This window comes from Pogonomyrmex barbatus, unplaced genomic scaffold (assembly GCF_055798465.1).
Source record: "Pogonomyrmex barbatus isolate J1 unplaced genomic scaffold, ASM5579846v1 scaffold10, whole genome shotgun sequence".
NCBI classification, from domain to species: Eukaryota; Metazoa; Arthropoda; class Insecta; order Hymenoptera; family Formicidae; genus Pogonomyrmex; species Pogonomyrmex barbatus.
This window is the reverse complement of record NW_028297099.1, coordinates 2,535,504-2,549,612: the sequence shown is the minus strand read 5'-3', so window position 1 is coordinate 2,549,612 and position 14,109 is coordinate 2,535,504. Positions and strand designations below refer to the sequence as shown.

The window sequence follows — 14,109 nt, the reverse complement described above, 5'->3', positions numbered from 1 at the left end:
TTATCTCCCGATAGAAGAAAGTAATAAATGAAAGCATCAGGATACCATCCAGGCAGCATCCAGGGGATAGATCGGGAAGACACGAACGGGGTGCCAGAGACGTCACGTTCCGGTCATCAATATCGCTTTTTGTCGGCGAGCCAATTAGTCGCGAGTAACGACGTCACAGCCACGGCGGGGCTGTTAAATGCATCGAGATTCTTCCGTTCTTCCGTCTTATTTATCGCGCTCTCTCACGACGTGAAACCCTCCTCTCGCCCTTCCGCGAGCATTGCAGTCAACGTTGCAAGCCACGAGGCGTCCATGCTCACTCGTCCTGACTGACGCTGCTTTCATCCGACCGGAATTGCGACAACTTTACGCCGATGAATGAACTTCTCGAAGTGCGAAGTTAGATAGACGAGATCTCCCGTGTAAGCCCGGCTGCAATTCAATTAGCGATCGCGCGCCAGCGATTCTATCCTTCGCGACGACAGCGCGACGGTTATTATTTAAATGCGAATCGTATAATCCCGCGCGAGTTCTCGGTGAGCGTACGCTGTAACGTCGATTCATCGTCGTAATTTCATTTTCCCTGTTAAGACGGTTAATCTCGCGAGACAATAACAAGAGAGCTTTCGTTATCAATCCTATACTATTATTAGAACGTATTATCTATAATTCTTCGGACGTTGAGGAGTGTTTCATTAATATTATTATATATATGTTATATACTAATATTATTATTATTATATTAGAATCTATCATAATTCTTAGAACGTTGAGGAGGTGAACGTTTCGCTGATATTATTATTACGTATGTTAAAAAACAGCCCGATAAGCCTCGTGGAATAGTTGCAAACTGTTTGCAACTATTAATTCTGGTGGCGGTACCAATGGCTTCCTTGTGATGATCAGTCGATTGAATTTCGTCAGCGTGAAGCCGCGAAGGCGCGATTAAATCCTTCGCTCAAGGCGCGCCTAGTTAAGGCAACCGTATTATCGATTCATAGAAGGAGTTACATAACAGCGAATATACCGAGGAGAAACTACCTCGCCTTCCATAACCGGAATTTCCGCCTACGATAAGCCGCGGCAGCGTCCGGTTGGTTTGTAATTCGGTGCTGCACCGAACAATTTGTCCCGATAAATCGGCGTCCGATGCGCGATGTTATGCGTTTTCGTGAGGAAAAATGAGGGTTTCAGGAAGAGAAAAAGAGAAAGAATGCGCCTAGATAATCTGGCCATTTTTCGCACATCGAACGTCGATCTGTAGAAAAATCTCCGATAAATTCTGATAACGCTGGAAATTTTTTATTATTTCTATACAGGTTGAAACTTTCTGTACTTTGCTTTTCGCTGGAGACTCATTGTTAATCATTGTATCGCTTGACGCACGTCAAGCGACATTAAAATTTGGCGATATTTTGTAATGTAAATATTTGTACAGAACGCTTATTTGAATTTGCAAAAATATCAGGCGATGCGTAATTATAAGTTGAAAATTTATTTATTATAATATAATCGCAAAATGTATATACATAATATTTATTGACCCGAATTTGTCAGAAAAATAACTATTTTTCTGAACGAAGCTTGCTAAAATTCACAGCATACACGTTATTATTTACATGTTGATATATTTATATTTTTTAATATTTTCTCTGTTTATTAATATGTTCTTATTATTGCTATTAGAAGGTTTGCCTTTATAAATCACGCAATCAAGCTTTTTCTGACTTGTCGGATTACTTGAGATATTTTATTTCATTTCCGGCATAACGTTGGAATTTCGGCAACGTCCGTTTGTAAAACACGTTATGCCGACCCGTCTGATCGTTAAATCGGAAATGAGTTCTTAATCCCGACGCCCCACGTCCGACGATATCCGCAGTAACTTCGCTATTTGCCTTTTTCCCTTGGAAGTAATTCGGATTTTATTACGCGCGTGACCCGTCGCTACGCGATTAGCACCTTGATTTCGTGTGTTAAAAATAAAAGTTCGTGCGAATCCGGTTTTATTTTCGACATCTTACAAAAACAATACTAAGGTACACGTGACTCGAGAGAAAAATGTATCTTGAAATTTTAATTACAACCTCGTTCGTTTAACAGTTATTTTTACATTTTATTTTTCTTCTTCGAGATATCAATACGATACGTATACGTCACGTTTTAAATACGATGCAAACAGATCTTGCTAAAATAATTCTCCAGAGAGTGCAACAATCTCTACATACTCTAATCGCTTAAGCTGATGAAACTATTCGCTCGTCTGCGGACAGAATCTATTTATCCGGCGCAAAGGTCATTTTGCGTTCCACTATTTTCGCTCTGTTTTATTAAGGATGATAAATTCCGGAAGGCGTGTCCCGTCGCGGCCCGTTTCCGCGCCTTATTCCACGAGGACCCCCGAAACGGCGGAGGAAAGCCAGGCGAAATTTATTCGTTGCGCGCATACGACACGAGCACGTGCACGTGGAACGACTGCATGTCTCGTTGTACGCGCGTCAACGAAGCCGACGAGGTCCTCGAAGTCACTTCGCTCTCCGGAAAAATCTACGACCCCGATCCGGGCGTCGGGGGCGTCCGCCCTATCGTTTCGGCCGGTCGTGCAACTGATTCGTATGAATTTGGATGGCACCCGGTGCTGAATAAATCCCGGACGCGAACGCTATCGGGAGACAAGATATACGGGACATTTCGCAAAACTTGCAAACGTGCAGTGGAATTTTATTTCGGCAAAAATTCCCATCGCCAGAATGGAGTGCAAATTTATTCGTGGAACTCCGTTCGCCGGGACTTTTTAATTTCCAACATTAAATATTAAAATGTCAATAATACATAAATACGATAAATAAATTTTAAAAAGCTAAATGCTTTTATAAGCTAAATCGAGAGAAAGATATTGTTTTGCTGTTTACGAAAATAAGCTTTTGTCAGAAAAATGCACATTTTTAGATTACGCTATAGAGGCTATCGTTTTCTTTTATTTCCGCAGATGTACGCATTTCGTATTCCATACGTTCTTGCAAGCCGATAGAATCAAATATAGGATAGGAACAAAATCATCGTAGCAAGAACTTGAATGATTCGACGATAATGGCACTATGATGCACGACCGTTTTTATTCGATGGCAAGCCTACGAAAACGCGTTCTCGTTTCGAGAACAATATGAGACTTTCGAAGAAAGAATAGAAATCGTCTTATCCGCAAATCGATATTGATGGCACGATAATTCAAATCATAAAGGATAAAATATATCGAAAAGGATTAAAGATCTTGCGTCTTATTCGAGAAAGTATTTACGTTAGATATATTTTTATTTCAACAAATACCATCAGCGAGCATCGATAAAAAAAAGATACGCCTATCTCGTAGTTTCGCCAAAATCTGTCGTATGTTTCGTCGCGCGACGGGTTGTCTGATTCGTGGGAATAAATCTGTTCTCGCAACTTCTGAAAATCCAACGGGGAAAATCCACCGTGGTAAATCTAGCCTTCTCCGTCCAGATCCACAAGATTTCACGGGTTTTATCGTGTTTCTGTTAGAGGACTTTTCTCGAGTATAGGATTTACGGGAGATATAAGACAAAATGCATGCGCATTACAAGATTAGGATTTAGACTAATTTAATTCCTCGCCAAACTTCAACTGCTTTCGTTGTCATGCTGTAACGGGCAATTACAATTAGCGTGTAACATCTGCAAAATTATAGTTTCGTACGTTGTACATCCTGTTTGCTCCCATCTTCCGTGTAACAGGATCTTAACGATCATTAACGACGTTTTCGATCAATCGAGATGCATTAGCAGGAGAGAAGACAAGTTTCGTCATAATCTCAGAGACGAAAATTTCATTATTACGGCGAAATCCTGAGTTTAGGCCCTTAAGCAATTAATAGTTGTTCCATGAGAAACATTTTTTCTTTTAGTTCTTATATTTCGATATAAGGTTTCGATATTAGGTTTGTTATAATTATTATTATTCCATATTCTTCTTTTTTCAGACTTTATATGTAATCATTATATGTAATTAACATCAATATTGATTTAATTTATCCTTTATTTTTTTTTTCTATTTTAGAACTAATTAAGTTCAATTAAAATTAATACATCGGTAGAAGTAGTTAATACAGAGAGATAGCAAGATTTCTTAACATCTGCTGCTAAAATCGAGGGATTTTTAGCAGCACGCATTTTGCAACATTATCGATAATCGACGATAATGAATAATATGACAAAAGATTACGGCAAGAGATTACGTCGCGTTTGATCGAATCGTGCAAATCTCTCAAACGGGTCCTCAAATCTCCGAAAGTTAGAGCTACTTTAAAGGGCCCAGGAGGAAGAGCGGAGTCTGAACGGTAGCTAAGAAGCCGGATGCACGATCCCCTTCATCTGTCGGCTTAACCACCTTCCATGTTTCATCTCTTTACATGCGACGTACTTGCGAGCTTCCTCTCGCCAACATTACATCGTAACCATTTTTCGCGGCGTTTTATATCATATAAAATGAATCATAATCTTGTTCTTTTGCATCAGTGAATATCACATAAATATTATAATATTTTCTGAGACGAAAGAACAGAAAAAAAATCTTCCAAATCTTTCTAATTATTATTTTAATATTTTTTTTGATATTTCTTTTTCCTTTAAATTACATAAAATATAAATCAATCAGGCAAAAGGTGCTTCGTTATCGGGCTTCGTGTCGTTTCTCGCTGCAACGAAATAATTGTCTACGCTAATTATGTTTCCAATTCACAACTCGCGATTGCCTGAATAAGGACAAGCTTATCGAGAGGTCATGATTTATCACGATTTAAAATCGACGACAGCAATTATCCGTTTCGGATTAGTCGAATCCGTTTTTCGCTGACGTTTCGACGACAATGCAAATCCACTTTTTTTTCACTAGATCACATGTCGAAGAGAGACATTACGACTATCGGAACGAATAAGTCGATCGCTAAATCGACGTGCACATTTTTCGATTTACCACGAAACTATTTCTGTCTTGGTTCTTTTGTCTCACTTTCTCTCTCTTTTTTTCTCTTTTTCTCTTTATTTTCCATCTTTTCTTCGACTCACGTCGTTCAGGAGGCCAAATTAATTTACGGCGGCGGCGGAAACGCATTTGTCCGCGATATTTTTAATTAACGAGCGGTCCACTGACGGCGGGATCAGAGAATCCTAATTGGCACGAGGCTGGAACACGAGATGAGTAGACGAGCCCGTTAAATGTACTCGACACTACTCGGGAATAAACTCGATCCATACAATGGATTGCTCGCGCGAGCAAAAGGAATATTTTCTACATTCGTTGACGATGGAAGATGATTTTTCGAATTAATTTAATTACCGAGATTACTATTGTTCCACTAATTAGCGGTGATTGTTGATAGAATTTTATTAGCTATCTAAAGTGAGAGCTATCCACGAATGAAAACGTCAGACAACTTCTTTTGAAATGAGAACGTAAGACGAAACGGGACGTTATTAAGATTCAATCTAATTTTATCCTTCGGCAACTTTAGCCGCTTTCGTTTTGTTTTGTTTTAACAAGCACAATTAGAGTGTAACATCTTGAAATAATAGTTTTGCGCGTTATATATCCTGTTTCCTTCCGTCTTCCACGCAACAGAATCCGTCGTCTCATTAACGACATCTTCAATTGTTCGAGATGCACAAGAGCGTCGGACGAGTTTTGTCGTAGTATTAGAGACAAATTTCGCTACTACGACGGCACTCTGAATTGGGTAGATTACGATTCCGGATTCGCTGCGATTCCAGATTCCACCTGATATAATCGGATCTGAAAGCGCGTATCTCTAAGATTATATTTAACGTCATTGTGCGTGCGCGAGAGAGAGAAATAAGACGGCGAGGGTAGATTGAGTTTTCATAACTTCCTCTTCCTTCGGAACGGAGAACCAAACAGCCACGTCACAGCGCACGTTCTCGTAGACGATATTATCTCGTCTACGTCGGGCGGATGCCGGCCGCGCCTTGCGTCCTCCTGATTTTTTTCGGACAAGACGAAACGCGAGCTGCCTCCGGTAAGACAATTCCCCCGTCGCGTTCTCAACATGACGAAATTGCGTCGGAGTCCGTTCATCTATTCGTTCGGCCGGACATATTCTGCGGCCCTTGGCCGCGAAAGGCGGCACGTGCAGCACGTGTCACGTTGGACGTGAATCATCAGTCACGGGTGTGAGACACGTTTCTCGGAAGCCGCGCGCCGCACCTCGCGCCACCCGCGCCGCATCCGCTCCGGCAGCATGGAATCCCCCGATGCGCATCCCTCCGTTGCCGGCGTATGCACGCGATGCAACCCCCCCGACGGGGAATTGCACCGCGCGGATCGTTGAATACCGAACGCGCGGTACCCCTCTCGAGACGCCTGAATACTGAAATACCGCTATTTTTTTCGGTCGCGCGTGATGCACCTGTGATTGGTACAACGCGGACGCTAATCCTTTCCATTGTAAAACGCGTAGGAATAAAATAAAACCTGTATGGAAAAGCAGTACGTGGCTTTCAGAATATCGATTACTGATTGACGAGGTTTTGCAGCTTCTCCGATTCTGCTGATTCCTCTTTGCGATGTTAAAATCCACGAGCAATGCCTACATCGAGGTATTCCGACGTGTATCGATAAACGAAGGGTAAGACATGTAATTGCCCTGTCGCCAGGTAAAACTGTATTAACTGCTTCGGCGCCGTGATATATTGTAGACGTTTCCGCCAGTTTCAAACACGCAATTTATTTTTGCGCGCCGGCGATCTAAAGTTGCAGTGTGGAATTACAACAGGGTGACGGGTGTCATATATTTCCAACGTCCGGCGCGGCCTTTGCCTTCATGAAACATTCGCGTTGAGCCAACGTCTACTTCATTAAAAGTTTGGTAATTAGCATTTTTATTCAGTTTCAAACTTTACAACCCCCGAGCCATTCGCGCCTCTCGATATACGGTCGTGCATAAGAAAATCACGCCGACGCAGTTTCATAAGCGGGCAAATTCCGCAACGCACGACAAGGATACGTACATTTGATACGGCGCGAACAAATTTACATTGCTAACTAATTGTTATTGTTTCCTTAACCGAGCGAAACTCTATTTTCTTTTATCGTGCACGATTCTTATCGCGATGGATCTCGTCGATCTCTCGCGACGTGTTTTCTTTTCTGAACAGAAATGATTCACGTGATGGCCGTGTGTTAAAAATGAAAGACGCCGTTTACACGTCGGCGGTGTGCGGCCTGGTTTCCGCAAAAGATCCACGAAATCGTTGGACTTTCTTCGGGAAACTACGAAACACTTACGAGCCGCCTCGTTCCCCAGCTCGAACTGCCACGACAGTCCGTGTCAATCAGATGGAAAAGAGAACAGAACGAAACTCCGGTTGCGCGCTCGAAATAAAATAAAACTCGATCGTGTCTCGTTCGACCGGTACCTCTCTTGTCCCGCCATCAGGATCTACGATAAGAGCAGACGTCTGCGAGACACGTCTCGTGGTAACGCCTTTATATATTCGGAATTGAGACGTAAGACACGGTTCGTATCCCGTGTTTATTGGAGGAAGACCAGATATATCCGATGCCACGTGACTTCATGCATTCACTTCAGTCCCCTCCCCCCTCCCCCCCCCCCCAATAAATGTAATAAAGGAATAAGACACACGCGATGTACAACGCAGATTTCTTTTTATCACGGTTATGAGTCTCGTTACGACTCGTCAGGATAACGCGGGCAATAACTTGTAACCGAGCTCAGGCGCACGAAATATTTCGATCAAAAATCCAATTCCGCATTCCATAAAATATGGAATGCCAGTAACTACGTAATTAACTTTCTATCTGCCGCCTGGAGCCGCGGCGCAATAATGAAGCGGGGGTGAACGGTCGAACGATCGCGTCGCACCGGAATGAATTGTAAGGCATTTAGATAACTACCGTGCAGCCGGTGAATGGACGTATATAACTGGAACACGAGGGAAAAAAAATCACTGACTTTGACATAAAATACAACTACATTTTTTTTTCTATTTATGAGTATGCCCGGAAAAAAATTTCAATATGCAGATTAATGCTTTATGCAATATATTAAAAATCTCGCATTTATTCGAGTTTATCATTCCAATACAATACGCTTAGATTGAATAAATTAAAAAAACGCATTATAAAACAGCTGATAGTTTTCTCGTATGTTATTATACACGCATTATCATTTAAAAAAAGTCAAACGAATTAATTTCCAACACGTAAGTTTTCTAGTCGTTGATTGAGATGCAAAAGAAAGGGAGAGAGAGAAAAAAATATTCATCCCTAGTTATGACTCTTGTTCCTCTTCAGGCGGGATAGCCCCGAGACGATAGCCCTTGCTCGGGAGAGTAAGAACGATAAAAGAGGGGCGGGACGGGAAAAGATGCGGAAAGTCAGGAAAGTGGAGCAGCAGCGGGAGGGCGAAAGAAGACGAAGGGTACATGACGAAGGCGGATCTTACGGCGCCCTAACCGCCGACATAATTCCTCGTAATCCGGCTCCCTGCGTCGACGACAGAACGGTTTTCCACTGTTAATCTGGTTAATGACGACCGTCGAGCGGCGACGGTCATTATTTTCGCAATACCTTTTCGCGAGTACTCGTGAAACCGCCGAGCCGCTCGTTTATATCCATCAGGGGATACCTTCGTCATAAAGGTGTCATCATGGTCAGGCCCTCCGAATGATTTTTCACGACGAAGGACCTTCAATTTCGCCAACAATCGCCGAGGCGATAAACCGCTTTTATTCCCAGCCAAAGAGAAAACATCTTCGTTTTGTCTCTTTTGTGATTAATCGTTTCGACAATTATTACGCTTTTAATTTTCTTAAGATGCCAGAATTACAGTTTTATGTTCGCCGAGAAAATAAAAGTGCTTTTGTAGAAGATGGGATTGAGACGCGGGACGCGTCCTCGGGCAAATGTTCCATGTATTCTTTCGACGATTTCTTACAAGAAACGGAAAATGAAGGGAGTTGCGAGGGAAGTGTCCCTCGTGCCGTTTGCACCAGCGTGTCAACGTCTGTTCCAAAGCGGTTTTCGCAGCTTCTCGAACTGCTTAGGTTCGATTGCTTTCAAACTGTATGCACACTTTGGAACTTTTCTATGTGATACGCGTATCACGAACTGAAGGAAGAATCGTCAGCACCGACTTGCACATCGATGCAAACTTTCGGGAACTTTCAAGCACGCAGAATCTCGGATAAACTAGTTCCACGTGAAATTTTTCCTTTATCCACTTGAACCATTTTCACCTTTGAAGGGTTATCAAATTTCTTATCAAGTTTGGAACAATTGCACAAACTTATTCAATTGTTGAATTTATTATATGCTTTATGTGTTAATTTGATGGAAACTTCATAGTTCTAAAAGATTATCATTAATATCGTAAATTCATATTAGATTTCATAATTATTTTAGAATGTAGAAAAAATTTCTTAAATATCTCTGAGAAATATCTATGTAATATTGTATTAAAATTCCGTGCATGCCATTCCAAGTACTCATGATATCTCGCAATGATTACGACGGTATTTTTACATATCTCAATACACGAATCTTTGCGGACTAAATTTTTAATGCAAAATATTCTTATACAATAAAATGGAAAAAAATTAGAATAAGAACAAATATGAATCAAACACTAATTTGATAAATTATTTATAATATTTAATTAACTATTATATTTTTCGTTGAAAGAATGACGCAATTACAAGAAAAAAATTTTTTAATATCGTGAATAAACGTATTATATATTTTATCATTCCATGTTATATACAAAAAGATTATATTTATATTAAAATAATATGAATTCCATTATCTAGCACCCGTTGAATATTTCTTTATTAGTTCACGTAGATTCCTGGTAAAAGTGCTGATTAAATTGGCTCGTCGGCTATCGAAAGGGCTATAAAGATAAAGACGAACGTTTGATAAGTAGTGTTCTTACAAAAGTTGGAAACCAATAAAAACGGAAAAAAAACGTAGAATCTCTACTGGAATGGGTAAGGCATACGATGCAAGAAGATAGGACATCTCGGTACAGTTAGAAGTATAATAATTTGTTGGAGCATTAGCGAAGTCCCGCAGAGCTACTGAAAAGTTTTAAGAATTATAAAAGAAGAAACGTGTTCGCGAAGAATGCTAGAAGATACAATTGCTTTGTATCGGATTCCATGGGAGATTAATTTTCGATATCATTTATTAATGTAGATAGCAATAGTATAAATATGTTTTTTTCGGACTTTTTATCTTTCTTAAACAGTCTTGATTTTTAACTTATTTTTCACGAAGACTCGATCATCATATTATCAATTTGGAAATTGATGATACATATTTATAATTTAAAATGTTTATAATTTAAAAATTTTTTTATTATTTTATTTGATCTTACATTTTTCTAAATAAACGTTCAATTGGCAATAACAGAATATTTCAATAAAAATGATAAATCTTTTCTAGCAGCAAATTCTATTTATTTGGAACACTGATCTTACCTTTTGCCTTTCCATTGTACTTTCAATTGTGATTTAAAAGCTACTACATCGCCCTTTTATATGCGTGTGTACCGTTACTTGAATCTAATCGTTAAAAGGTTTCCACGGAAACGCATTTCAATCGAATGTTGACGATATGCCCCCGGCAATTTAAATCTCGAGCGTATCGAGAGATCCGGTCGAACAGAGACACGTATATCTCGTAATTTCGCTTCTAGTGACGCTTTTATCCACTGGCGATTTACGGTTTGTTCCCCGACATTCGTCAAATGTGCGAGACTCCTACGCGTAGAGTAATACCACGCCACATGTGAAATTACGAAACGAAAGCACATAACTCATTCGAATTTCTTCACCGCTCGCTATTTGAAACGTTAAAGTTTGCGATATGAATTCCTGACATCGGCTGGCTTATAATAGTGGGAGATCGTAATTATCTTTCATTTACGAGTTTCCCATATTAATTCTGACTTTCTCCCTATTTGAACCCTGCAAAACTTCGTTGCGTTTAATTCCTTCAAATCATAATTTAATCAACGTGAATATTACGAAGGTAGGAAGATAGTCGGTTGATCGCATGGGGATGTGGGGATATTTTAATACGCCACATGCGGTTAATCGTATTTGACTGTCTACATCTCAAGTTGGATGGAGTTACGTTTGTCATGTGTCATTTGTCTTCAACTCTTTGTTATATATCTTCCGAAATTGAGCGATTATGTACCAACATTTATGATGAGTTATAGTATTTTTTCTGGCATTAGTAAGGAAATAGATAATGGTAAAATCCAATTGATATAATCTATTCTTACTGCAGGGCTTTTCAAGCGTTCATTAATCCCTGATATCCGATCGGGCATCAATCACCTCTCGATGATCGGTCGAGAGGACGAAATAGTCGTTGTTAACGCTTCGCGAACATTTCATGACGGCATATTGCCAACGAGATAATGCCGGAAGTGTCAATGACAATTCTGGATTAACGATGAGACGGGATTGCATCAAGATCCCGAGAAATTTCTCAGAGAGGATGAGAGTGGCGAAAAAGGAGGATGGACAAGACAGAGCGGATGAAAGAAGGGAGCAGAAAGGGAAAAGGCGGCACCCGAGGCCAAAAATTAAATGACCGAGAGTTCGATTACGACTAGCACGTTCTTCGCACGGAAAGCCATCGACCGTTTCCTCCTCGCGTTTCCGCCCAGCGACTCCGTCGTTACTTGAACAAAAGACGAGAGTCACGCCAGAAACGAATTCTGTACTTCGCTCGACAAGACGGCCCTTACTGGTTTCGAGTAACGAACAACGTCGAGCTGGGAAAGTCACGTGAGGAAAAATTGCCAAACAGCTGTCACAATTGCTGGTCCGGTTTTTCCTGCTTTAGCGCAACATATATTTAGAAAAATACGCAATTTTCAATTTTGTTTTTATTTTCTCGAATTATATTGGAATTGTTAATAATTCGCAAAAATTGTTAAACAGCCGTCGCGATTACAGTGCGGTTCTTTCTTTTCCGTCTTAGCGCAACATATATTTAGAAAAATAACGTAACTTTCTTAACTTTTTTTCTTCATTTCCTCTTCTTCGTTTTGTCGAATTACGTGGAGATTGTTGTGTAGAATTCGCGATTAATATTTCCGATCGCGAGGCAACGCGAATGCGAGAGCTCTCGAACGTTTCGTTACGTTGCGTACGTACTTCGTCGCCGTATATCGCTCATGCGCATCCCGGGAGTTGGTTGCAATCCGAGCGCAGGCACACATTAAATACGATCCCCGGCGCACTATTAAATGCTGCACGCGCCTTCATCAGCTGTCTGAACGGATGGATAAGCACGAAGGAGCCCGGGAGATTTGCCGAGGTATCCACATGCATCTCCGTAATGAAACCCGATCGAGATACAACGTTTTCGCAACAGTTCACGTTGTGAAGGGAATATATAAAAGCGCGCGACGAAATATATTTCGTGAAAAATAATTTCCTTCGCCCGTCTTCCTCCCCCTCGCGAAGTCGTTCGGTAAAAATAAAGGTGTATCGCACATATACCTTTATCTTTCTGAAAAGATATTAGTGTATATTTCGCCGTGCGAACGTCGAATTTCTCGCAATTTCGAACGATAAAATATGATAAGAGTTTCGTGAACCGTAAATTTTCCGTCACTCTTATCGATCTATAATATCTGCGTTATTCGTAGGGGGAGTTAAACATTTGATGAACATTTACTCGCTCAAACTTTGGCGAGACGCGCAAGCCGCGGGAAAGAAAAATCTGCATTTCGTATTGTTGCAGATTGTCTCTCGGGACGATTCGGCTGCCGGATGCACCTTATTTCGTAAGAATTATAGCATCGACTGTGCGAGAAAATTCATTTTTGTAATCGCGAAGCCACGTCGCCGACGCTGCTTGTTTTCTCGCTAACGAAGTTCTCCCGTTATACGAGGATGCTGTATAAATCGCGTTTACGGTACTAAATTTAATGCATTCGCCGGCTCGCTCGCTATTAAGCACCGCACGTGTCTTCATCTGCTTCTTCCACAGTCGAATGAACAGAAGAGGCGCGTATAATGCCGTGGTAACGACGTAGGAAGGACCGGAGAGGGGAGGGGAAAGGGGGTGGAATGAAGTACAGCAGCGTGGCGCATTATATGGCAACGTTCATTTGCGGTTAATTAAGATTTAACAATTTCCACGGTAAATTCAGCTACTCGAAATGCCCGTTCTCTCCGCGCTCCTCCGCGTACAGAAGATCGCATTCTTTTGCAATGGCGATGTTAATTATACACGCGGCGAGATGTGTTTCACTCGCGCGCGGTAAGGTTTCTCCGGGCAATCGTACGAACGGCACACGCGCGCTCAAGCATATGATTTACAACATAAAGGAGAAAGCGTAAAAAGTGTATTCCGCTTTTCCATGTCATCTGCGCTAAGCGGCCTGCAACGAGAACCGCGGCTATGATTTGAGCACGCACGCGATGCAACGGAAGCTGCAAGGAAAACGCGGCAGCAAACTGGCCGCGTATATATCGCGCGGTTAATACGCGAGGCTCTCGGCGCTCTACTGTGTATATATCTCTCTCAGAAACAAAAACAAGAAACAAGAAAAGAAGGAGAAACGCTCGCGTTCGCATAACCGGGGATGCAAGCGCGCCATACGAAGTCGAACGCGGTGCGAAACGAGCGGGCGAAGCTCCCGCCGGCTCGCAAGAAAATTTATGACTCGCGCCAGCGATCCGCACGAATCCCTCGATTTCTAATTAGCGCTCGTTACATGCTCCGGTAGACTCGACGATCGGGTCCGTTATCCCGGTCTGCGATCGACGTTGAAACGTTGAAACGCTGGCGAGTTCGATGTCTCGTTAATTGCGCGGTGACCGAAACCGCGACTCGGACTCTCGGTCTCAACTTTACGCGGACGAGGGCGCAGCACAGAGGAAGACGTTGATTATCGACGCTACAAATCGTGGTCTCTCCGGTTTACATTTTCTCCCGCCGGTTCTCTATCGCCACGAGCGAGCGCGAGACCGCGATGTTGCTAAGTAACGCCGGACGCATCATCGCGAGCTCAAGCCGCTCTTTAACCGCCGTCCC

General features: G+C 41.8%; 1 protein-coding gene across 9 annotated transcripts in view; it reads left to right on the top strand.

The window, feature by feature from the left end:
* The window catches only part of kug (FAT atypical cadherin kugelei), a 288,772-nt gene that overhangs the window by 230,387 nt on the left and 44,276 nt on the right, over positions 1-14,109 (top strand). The gene's annotated exons all lie outside the window — the stretch shown is intronic.